General features: G+C 43.3%; 1 long non-coding RNA gene across 1 annotated transcript; it reads right to left on the bottom strand.

Moving 5' to 3' along the window:
• Positions 1-5,834: 5,834 nt before the first annotated feature.
• LOC129507840 (uncharacterized) lies at positions 5,835-11,454 on the bottom strand. Its single transcript, XR_008664084.1, has 2 exons — positions 10,904-11,454; positions 5,835-6,053 (listed from the first exon to the last, which is right to left on the bottom strand). It is a non-coding gene; the product is annotated as an uncharacterized LOC129507840 (long non-coding RNA).
• Positions 11,455-11,465: the final 11 nt, after the last annotated feature.

The raw sequence follows: 11,465 nt of genomic DNA, 5'->3' as shown, positions 1-11,465 counted from the left end.
GACTTACCGGACAGGCCTGGATCACATTCCCGCCCCCAGAGTAGAGGTAAAAGGGCTCAGCTTCAACTAAATCACATGGTCCCTGGCAGTAGGGAATAGGGGTCAGCAAGCAAAAGCAGCAGATGCTTTCTGTATATCAAGTGTGTCACAACCATGTAAATCCATATACATCTATTTCTCCAGTAAACATTTACTAAGTAAGTACAGTGTACTAACTACCAAAAGACAAAGTTAATGGAAGAAAAAATATCCACTGTCAAAATGTTCACAGTTGGAAGAGAAAAAAGAAAGAAAATAAGAAATCAATAGATTATCATTTTAAGTCACATGCCAGGAAAAGAGGTGACACTCAACCTGCCTGGGTTGTCTGGTCTCATTCACTATAATGTTTCACTTGATTAGAGGTTGGCCAACTTCTTCTGTGAAGGGCCAGATAAATATTTTCAACTTTGTGGATTAAATTATGTTGCAACTACTCAGCTCTGCCCTTGGAACCCGAAAGAAGCCATAGACAATATGTAAATAGATGGGCTTGTCTATGCTCTAATAAAACTTTATTAACAAAAACCAAGCTTTGAATTCCATTTTTTTTGAATTCCATTTTTAATGTGTCATGGGATATATATTCTTCTTATAATTTTTTTCAACCATTCAAAAATATAAAAAGTTAAAAATCATTCTTTGCTTGCAGGGTGTATAAAAACAGACTATGGCCAGATTTGAGATGAAGCCATGGTTCACTGACCTAGATTATCGCCCTAGTGCTGTCTCCAATACATTCCCCATACTGTAGCCAGAAGAGTCCTTCTTAGATCGGATCTCATCATGTCACACATTGTCTCAATGACTTCTCATTCCCCTCAGGATGAACTCCAAATGTCTTGATACTGGCTTATAAGGTCTTCCACAATCCCCTGCTGGACTACCTCTGTTTCCATCAAGAAGCCATGCATTCATGTTCTCTGCTCCCATTCTATATATCCTAAATAATTCCTCCTCATTCCTCTATTCCCTCCTCCACAAAGCTTTCCTTAAATTCACCTCCCCTAGGCCCAGGTGAGGTGTCCTTCTGCAGTGTTTTGATAGCACCATGCATTGCCTCACATAACAGACTTATTATGTATTATTATTATATATAATTTTAACCATATCATTATTATTATTCCCTATTTGCTAGCCTCTATCTTCAAGCCTTGAAGAAAACACCTTTAAGTCTATCTGTTTCTCACTTACAGCCGCAGTTTCTAAATTGGAGTCTGGCACAAAGTAGATGCTGGACAAACATTTATTGAAGGAAAAATCCTGGATCTGAGGAAGCGAGGCAGAGGAGGTGTTCCCTGAGCTAAGTCTTACAAAATGAATAACAGTGTATAATTTTGACAGAAAGGGATAGGCATTTCCAAGCAGCTGTAGCTGTTATGGAAGTGGGAGAGAGCATTTGAGGGACTCCAGGTAGTTTGGTATGGCTGGAGTGCTTGGTGCGAAAATAATGTGAAGTGAGACTAGAGAGAGAACCTGAGAACTTGTATGCTAAGATAAGAAATTCAGTCTTGGGCAGCCCAGGTGGCTCAGTGGATTAGCGCCGCCTTCAGCCCAGGGTGTGATCCTGGAGACCCGGGATCGAGTCCCACATCGGGCTCCCTGCATGGAGCCTGCTTCTCCCTCTGCCTGTGTCTCTGCCTCTCTCTCCCTCTCTCCTCTCTGTGTATTCTTATGAATAAATAAATAAAATCTTTTAAAAAAAAGAAATTCAGTCTTACTTAATTCCTCAGGTAATGGGGAGCCTTGGAAAGACAAAGTTTTTTGGACTGACCTTTTAGAAACTTCACTTAGATCTCATTGCCCATGTAGATAGTCCAGATCCAATTAAAGTGTCTGAGATAAAGTAGACAAGATCATCTTGGCAGGAGAATTGACTGGAATTTGATGCCAATTTCACATTAGGAAATAAATTTGTAGTCTGCAGCAAGAGTTCACAAAAGAAGTAAAGACCACACGAATTGAGGATAGGTTAGTGGAAACACAGAGGAAGTTTCATACTTGAAATTCAGAAAAAAAATGGCCAGATTGGAAATAGAGGATTAGGAAAAGCCACAGCCTGTAAGTATACGCTATCTGACTCACTAGCCTATGCATGGCTATTTAAATTTGAATTTAGGGGAATCTGGGTGGCTCAGCTGGTTAAGTGCCTGACTCTTGATCTCAGCTCAGGTCTTGATCTCAGGGTTGTGAGTTCAAGCTCCACTTTAAGCTCTACTTCAAAAATAACAATAATAAGTAAAAATAAATAAAAAATAAAAATAAATTTGAATTTAAGTTAATGAAGTGAATGAAAGAGTTCAAAAGTTAATTTCCAGCTATAAAACAAACAAGTCATGGGGCTGCAATGTACAGCACACTGACTGTAATTAACAATACTGTGTTGCAGAACAAATAAATAAATCTTAAAAAGCCAATTAATTCATCACAGTAGCTACACTTCATGTGACCATTAGCCACATGTAGCTAATGGCTATATATCTGGCAGTACAGAATTACAGAAATTTCCAACATTGCAGAAGGTTTTTTTTTTTTTTAAGATTTTATTCATTTATTCATGAGAGACACCCAGAGAGAGGCAGAGGGAGAAGCAGGCTCCTCGCAGGGAACCTTATGCCGGACTCGATCCTCAGACCTGGGACCACGCCCCCAGCCAAAGGCAGAGGCTCAACTGCTGAGCCATCCAGGTGTCCCAGCAGAAGGTTCTATTGGACAACACCATCTAGTCTGAAACTGAAATTACAGTTAAAGTCAAGACTGTCCAGGAAGCCCCCCCAAAGAGTTAAACATAGAATGACCATAGGACTCAGAAATTCCACTACTAGGTATGTACCCCAAAGAACTGAAAACGGGGACCTGTACAGATATTTGTAGACTAACATCATGGCAACATTATTTAACATATCTAAAAGGTGGAAGCCACCCAAGAGTCTACTTGGATCGATGATAAAGATCCACTTGGATAGATGATTGGATAAACAAAATGTGGTATATACATCGAATGGAATATTACTTGGCCTATGAAAAGGAATGAAATTTTGATATCTCTTACAACACGGATGGGCTTTGAAAACATTGTGCTAAGTGAAATAAGCCACACAAAGGACAAATATTATACAATTCCACTTATATGGGGTACCTAGAGTAGGCAAATTGACAAAGACTGGTGATTACCAGGGACTAGGGGATGTGGAGGGTGGGCAGGTATTATTTAACGGGTACAGAATTTCTGTTGGGGATAATTTAAAATTTTTGGGTATAGATAGTGGCGATGGTTACAAAACATTGTATGTATTTGATGCCACTGAACTGTACACTTACAAGTGATTAAAACAATAATTATTATGTTGTGCATATTTTACTATAATAATTATAAAAAATTATTGTCCAGGGAAAATATATTGAACAGGAGGAAGAGAAGGTTGAAGAAATTTTTGAGATAATAAAGTAGAAAAGGAAGCCATCAAGGAATTCTGGAAAGTCAGGAGGGTACAATGGGAAACTAGAGGAATGCTGTCAAAAAAAAAACCAAGGTGGAGGAGAAAAAGTCATTACCCACAGACCCATTTGTGATGTGCTGCCAACAACACTCCCTATTTAAAACCCACAAGAAAGAGGTACAACCGGACTACCAAGTGTGGAAAGGTAGCTTGTGTTCTTCTGCTTCCTCCTATTCTAGATCCATTGGAGTCACTGCCTAAGCAAAAGTAAGTAACTCGACTCCAGTTCTCTTCCTCAGTTTGCTTTTTCAAGTTCTATCTGATAACCTGGCAAGTAAACAGCTCATAATTTTCCTTCCCCTCCATGCTTATGGAAATGTGTGGCTGTAAGGCATGATTTTCGTGACAGTCCAATGTGGTGGATTCAAAATCAATTTGATTAAAAGGCAAGGTAAGGATATTTACCCAAAGAATAACAAATAAATCTAGTTCAAAGTGACACATGCACCCGTTTATAGCAGCATTTATAGCATACAATAGCCAAACTATGGAAGCAGCCCAAGTAGTCCACTGATATATGAATGGATAAAAAGGATGTGGTATAGGGGCGTCTGGGTGGCTCTGTCAGTTTAGCGTCCAGCTCTTGATTTTGGCTTAGGTCATGATCTCAGGGCTGAGAGATGGAGCCAGTGTCGGGCTCCACTCTCACAGGGAGTCGGCTTCTCTCCCTCTGTCTTTCCCCGTGCTCATCCCCTCTCTCACTCTCTCTCAAAAATAAATAAATAAATAAATCCTTTGATGTGGTACATATATAAGTGGAATATTATTCGGCCATAAAAAAGAATGAAATTTTGCCTTTTGTAACAACTTGGATGAATCTAGAGAATATAATGCTACGCAAAGTTGGTCAGAAAAAGACAAATACCCTCTGATTTCACCCTGATGTGGAATTTAAGAAACAAAACACATGAGCAAAGAGGAAATAAAGAGAGAGACAAATCAAGTAACACTCTTAATCATAGAGAACAGACTGGTGGTTACCAGAGGGGCGGGGGATGGGTGAAATAGCCGATGGGGATTGTTGAATCACTATATTGTACACCTGAAACTAATATAACACTGTATGTTAACTAAAATTAAAACATGAATATTAAAACAAATTTAAAAACAAAAAAGGAAAAGTAAATCCAAAGGTGGTGAGGAGCAGCACTATTCTTCAATCTCTCCCTACCTCTGAATGAAAATAGAAAGGACACCTAGATAGGAAAACCAGAAACCCACGAGGCAATATTTCTGACAAAATTTGGTGACAGAGTAACTCCACGAGTCCCAAAATACAAATGAGAGGGAACAGCCCAACTGCCAAAACAGCTGCCATAAGATATCGGCACCTGTGTCTGAGAAAGAAGGAAAGAACCCAGTAGCACCCGTTGGACCTATGAACAGGAGAACTGCCAAAGAGCCAGCAGAGCTTCACAGGGCTGTGAGCAGGGTGATGTGGGAATGGCAGCTGAAACCGTGGGACGTTCTACCCTCCAAAAGCAGGTGAGGGCAAGGACAGTGGTAGGATGGTCTGCAGGGTCGGAAACAATCTAGCCTCTGCCTCTCAAAACCCTCGGGGCTCCATTTTAAGAAGGGGAGACACCAAGCAGGAAGTGCTGGGAGGGAATCAAAACCGACCAGGACAGTCAGTTGAGCATTCAACTCTTAATGCTCAGATCATGATCTCAGGGTTGTGAGATCAAGCCCCAAGTCAGGCTCTACACAGGGCATGGAGACTACTTAACATTCTCTCTCTCTCTCTCCCTCTCCCACTCTCACCCTGCTTGCCTGCTCTCTCTCTAAACCAAAAACCAAAAGCTGACCAGGAGAGGGACAAGGTAAAAGGAAATGGAAGGTCTACACTAAAGTAGGGGTGGAGGGGATGTAACAAGGAAACCTCCGAAAGTAAGCCTGCACCCTCATGACAACAATGTAAGATGGAGCTCCTGAAGACAGACAAGATTATCTGAACCCTCCTCACTCTTCAAGTCCAAGAAGACAAATTTCACATACAGAAAAGTATTGACAACAAATACTGTGGGAAAAAGAAAATAAGGAGCATGAATGATTGCCAAGATCACAGGACAAGGGACAGAATGGCATTGTATGCCTCAGATTTGCCAAAGGAACCAAACTTGAGTCTGGTCCATACTGTGCGTCCAGCTGCAAAATCTGCAGGAAATGCAGAAGACAGAGCAACAGGGTCAAGGGCACCATAGTGTGCATTCTGCTAAATTTAGGCCATGAGGATCAATGCCCCAAATTCTTTGAATGAGTTCCTGGAGCTGCTATAATGAATGGCCACAAACAAGGTAGCTTAAAACAACAGAAATTTATTCTCTCCCAGTTCTGGAGGCCAGAAGTCTGAAATCAAGATGGCAGTAGGGATGTTTCCTCCATGGAGCTGCTCCATGTCTGTCTCGCAGCTTCCGGTAACTGGCAATCCTTGGTGTGCCTTGGCTTGTGGACACAACACTTCATTCTCCGCCTCTCCGCCTCTGCTCTCATACCTCCTCTACGTTTTCTTCTCTTCTGTTGTAAAAATAACTGACATTAGATTTAGGACTCATCCTAATCCAAGGTCATTGCATCTTAATTATTCTGCAAAGACCATTTTTTCTAAATAAGGTCAAAAGTCAAAATCAAAGTTTTAGTGGGCATATCTTGTGGGGGCAGCCACCATTCAACCTACTATACACGTCGAGATAAATCGTGAGGAAAATAAAAGGATAGACCAGGAACTATAGATTAAAAGAAACTTAAAAGGCGTATCAATATTTTTTTAAATGGGCAAGATGAAACTATAGTTTATAAAGATGCATATTTAGGTCATGATACTTTAAAAAAATACAGAGAAGAGAAGACTAAAAATATGAGGCTAATGGTTACTTTTGGTGGGAGGCAAGGGGCTGTGATCAGGATGGAGTATACAAGAAAGGGACTTCCAGTCAATGTCATAGTTGCCTAAGAAGCCAATTTATAGGGCAGAGATTGCTAGATCACGGATGGATGCCCATGGATGTTTCTGGAAGTGTGTTCTGCAGATGGCCTGCACCACAATTACTCTGTTTATAATAAGGCACACTCCTGGACTCTAATCGGAGATACAGATTCAGTAGATGTGATTGAGAGCTATGCTCTATGCCAGAAGTTCATCCCAGATTTATTTAAAAATGCAGGAGCTTTAGGGGCGTCTGGGGGGCACAGTCCATTAAGCATCTCATCTCAGGTTATGACCTCCTGGTTGTGGGACAGAGACTGCAGTCGGGCTCTACACTCAGTGCAGTCTGCTTCTGATTCTTTCTCCCTCTTCCTCTGCCCCTTCCCACTCTCACTCTGTCTCTCAAATGAATAAATAAAATCTTAAATAAAAAAGTAAATAAATAAATACACAAGACCTCTATTCAAACAGTATCTTCCTGGACAAAGACCTGAAGACAAGAAACTCTATACTGGTATCTAAACCATAATCTATAATAACTAGAATGGTCAAGTTTCTAGAATAAGCACCTAGAAATTTTGTTAGTAGTGTGTGATGTGGTAATGGCTTAAGGACATGATCTTCCTAACCAGAAAGATAAAACAGAGAATGTTACCTCTCTATGGGCGACTAACTGAATTGCACTACAAACGCCTTAAACTCTTAAACGAGTCTTCTCCAGGCCCTAAAACTTTAAAGCTATGTACTCAAAGTCCAATGTGGCAACCAGATTCGACTGAAATGAAATTAGAGGCACAATTTAAACGTTAGCTGTTTCAAAGACTTTCTGGGCTTACGAGCAGTTTCTTCAGCTTCCCGAACCTATGATTTTTTTTTTTTGTCTGATGATTTAATATTGAATTGCCACAAAACTGTTGAGCAGTATTGTTTCTTGGGAATCACTTATATATCGATCTTATGGGTGTTGGCAAAATTGTATTTTGAAATTGAAAACGAAGACTTTTAGAGAAGATTATAACTTCCAGCTTCATATATATGTATTACATATGTGTGTGTGAGTGTGTGTGTACGTGAGTGAATAGGAATTCAGAGCTTGTTATGTTAACTTGCAGGATGAGAAGGGGCAAGAGGATGAGAAACAAGAGAATCAAGGCATTTAGGCACAGGAGTGGCAAACTCCAGCTGTAGCTAGAATAGAAAGTAATGGGAAGAAATCCAAAGTCACACAGCTGACTCCAGCTCTCAATATCTAGTGCTGGAAGAAATTACCTGGAGGGACTTGTTATATAAGATTCTTGGGCCCTGCCTCAAAGGATTCCGACTCATTAAATGGTTTGGGGGGGAGCTCAGGAATCTGCATTTTTACGAACTTCTTAGGCAAGTCTGCAACAAGTCATACTTTGAAAAGTCCTCCACAGGGGCTCTGGCACAGGCTGACAATTAGTGTCACTGGCGTCCGGCAAGGAATAGTATCTTGGCAGCAGTACAAGACAAGGTGAGTAGCAGTTAAGAGGTGTGAGATTCGGGCAGGCAAGCTAGCAGACCGAATTCATTCCCCAGGGCTGCCATAATAAATTGCCACAAACTGGGTAGCTCAAAACAACAGAAATTTATTCCATCACAGTGTAGAGGCCAGAAGTCCTAAACCTAGGTGTTGGCAGTGCTCTGTTTCCTCCGGAGTAAAGCCTATGGAAGATTCTACTCCTTGTCTCTTATGGCTTCTGGTGGCTGTTGGCATTTCTTGACTTTCGGCTGCTCATTCCAACCTCTGCCTCCATCCTCACAAAGCCTCTCCTCCTCTGTGTCCTTCCTTTAGGTGTCTTCTATAAGGATACTCGTCCTTAGCATTTAAGGCTCACCCAGGTAACTCTAGAATGATCTTGAGATTCTCAACTTAATTACATCTGGAAAGATCCTTTTTCCAAATAAGTTCACAATATAGGTTTCTAGTGATAAGGATGAAGACATGTTTTTGAGGGGCCACCATTCAACCAATTACACAGGCCAATTTTAACAACTAGTTGCCTGGGCCGCTGTCAAAGCAAGATTTGAACGGGGGTGGTGATTGGCAAGGGCAGTGCCAGTCTAGTGTTAGATCAGTCTAACCTTCAAGGAAAGGTCAGGGAGGCTCAGACTTAGGAACCTGCCAGAAGCCACGAACAGATGAGGTGGGAGTGGGATGAGGAGCAGAGCTGACTTTATTTTATTACCCTGAATTTCTGAGTCAGGATTCTATAATCCCTACTAACCAGGTCATGACTGTGCTCCTACACTGGGACAAAGCTAAGCTGCCACAGCAAGTGGACATCCAGGGGTAATAGGAAGATTTGAGGCTGCGAGTCAGATTGGACTACACAGAGCTACAAAGCGCAATCACGCAAATAAATAGAATCATAAACAGCTACCACTTATTGAGCACCTGCTATGCTATTTGCCTGGCACTTTACATTTATTATTGCCTCTTCTCATCATGACCCTGTAATATGGGCACTGCAATAGGAGTTCCCACTGGACATATGAGAAAAGAGGGCTTTTAAAGATTAAAGTTGTATAACTAGTGAGTGGCTCCAAAGCCCATTATCCTTCTCCTGAAACATGCTGCCTCTCCACAAATCAATCAATAGCCTACCTCAAATTTTAGCATCTTATTTTATGTCACTGCACATGTCAAAACATTTGTCTTCTACCAGGTACCCTACGTTAAAAATATAACGTGGCTAAAGGAGAATAAGTAGTTCAAAGCTTTCTAAACCAGATTCACAGGTGGGGATCTGGATTGTGAACACTTGCTCCTTTGTGACTGTCATATTTATCTTAATGTAATCACTTGTGGGGAGCTCTAGCGGGGATTTTTGTACACAGTTTCAAATCCCGGGCTTGTCTCTAATCTTAATAATGCAGGTCTGTCACCTCTTCCCCCCCCCGCCCCCCTCAATCCTCACTACCACCATCACAAGCATGCTGTCAATGAAGTTCTATGGGTGGTGATGACCAAATAGTTAAAGTACTAGGTTTCTCAGTAGCGCCCAGGGTGGAAAACAGCATCGATAGAACAAGATCAAGGAAACTGCTGATACATTATGCCTCTAGTCCAACAAGAATTGATGCCCTCGGAGTATCACCTAATCTGCCCTAAAGATAGTGTCAGATTTATGGTAGAGTGCCAATAAATGTGTGGGTACTAGGCCATGTGTCCTCAACCACCTTGCATGCAAGACCAAAACTTTCCTGAGCCTGGCGCAAGGTTTAACAGGACTTTTATCTCATCCTGTTTCAGACTAGGTAACAGGGCTGAAGCATTAACGAATCTGAGCCTCAGGCCTTTCATAATACTGACTATGTGAGTTCGGAGAAATTATTATCAATAACAACAGTAATAACGTTCTGCATAAGGGCAAGAAGAATCCCAACCCTCATCAACCCCGTGAACACCAGCTTAGCGGCTAGTGTGTACAATTCTCGGTGACTGGAATTGCGAATGACACCTGACATGTATACCTTTCGCCACATTCCTGCTTTTTCCTTTTTCTGTTCAGGCTCACAGAAGCAATCTTCACTTTTAAGACCCATGAACAGCTGCACCAGTACAGAAGTCAAGGGGGCCCCTGGGTGGCTCAGTGGTTGAGCATCTGCTTTGGCTCAGGTCGTGATCCCCGGGTCCTGGGATAGAATCCCACATGAGCTCCCCATAGGGAGCCTGCTTCTCCCTCTGCCTGTGTCTCTGCCTCTCTCTCTCTCTCTCCCTGTGTCTCTCATGAATAAATACAATATTTTTTTAAAAAAAAATACAGAAGTCAATTTCACCATCATTTAACAGACTTCTGGTGACAATTTCTAGTTTACTTTAAAAAAAAAAAAGTCGTTTAAAGGGTTTTGGAATGGATCTGGATCCTTGCGCTTGCTTTCAAGTCCGAGAACTTGGTAGGAAACCGAAATTGCAAAGCGCTGGTGCCTGGGCGTACGGCGCTTGCGGGGAGCAAGACGTCATCGTGGGAAGCGAGTACTTCTTGGGATTACTGCTTGGCGGATTAGAAACCCGCAGATCAGTCCTAGATGAGCCCTAATTAACTGCCCTGGGTGCTTCTGGGCCAGTGGTGGGCGGGGCGGGGCGGGGAGGGGGGAGGGGGGAGTGGGGTTGTGGGGTGGGGTGGCTTGTCGGCTGGACTCAAACCAATACTCGCGGTAAGCTTTCGCTCCAAACGTTCCAGAGTTAATTTTTTACCTGAACGCAATCCTGGCTAATAATGAAGCTGCCGGGAATGATCTGGAACGCTAACTAAAGTGGGGCCCGCAGTCACGACAGGCGAACCTTCTGCCCCCACGGTCCCGCCGGCCCACATGCTTCTGTCTATCAGCCTGGGCCTCGGGATCAGCTCTCGCCGCCGCATTGGTTGGATTTCAGGAAAAGAGAAACCCCACGATTTAAAGGGCTCAGTCCCACCTGCCAGGCATGGTCCGCATGGTCCAACTTGCCTTTGGAACATTATGTGGCAGAATCTCCAGCTGGTGTGCATCTATCACACTGGCTGGCCAAAGGAAGGAGAGTTCCCGCAAGTGTCCCCTTGGTCACCTTGACAATTTCTGAAAGCGAAACTTGCGCTCGGGACTAGATGCGCACTGAGTCTGCGGGGCGCGGAGCGCCTGCCCAGGTCAGCAGCGCCCGCCCCGCGCGCGGGCGGGGACCGGGCGGGGCCTGGACGAGGCGTGGCTTTCCGTGGGAGAGAAGGAAGGGCTTTGCCCCGCCTCCCCCCAGAAAAAAAAAAAATCCTGCTCCCGCCCAGCCAATCAAGGAGGCCTATGCAAATGGAGCCCCTGTCGCCCCGGTAACCGTGATGCACGGTAGCCAATGGAAGCCAGCAGGCCGCGGCCCCGCGCCGCGATTGGGCCTTAAGCAGGGAGCCAGAGGCCCAATGGGCTGCGGGAACGGTCCTCGGCGGGTTGAGGGGCGGGGACATGCAAATATGGTTTGAAAAGCCGGCGGGAAATCTGAGTTTCGCGGGAGG

The sequence above is a fragment of the Nyctereutes procyonoides genome, unplaced genomic scaffold (genome assembly GCF_905146905.1).
Source record: "Nyctereutes procyonoides isolate TBG_1078 unplaced genomic scaffold, NYPRO_anot_genome, whole genome shotgun sequence".
Classification (NCBI taxonomy): Eukaryota; Metazoa; Chordata; class Mammalia; order Carnivora; family Canidae; genus Nyctereutes; species Nyctereutes procyonoides.
This window is presented reverse-complemented; position numbering and strand designations above follow the sequence as displayed.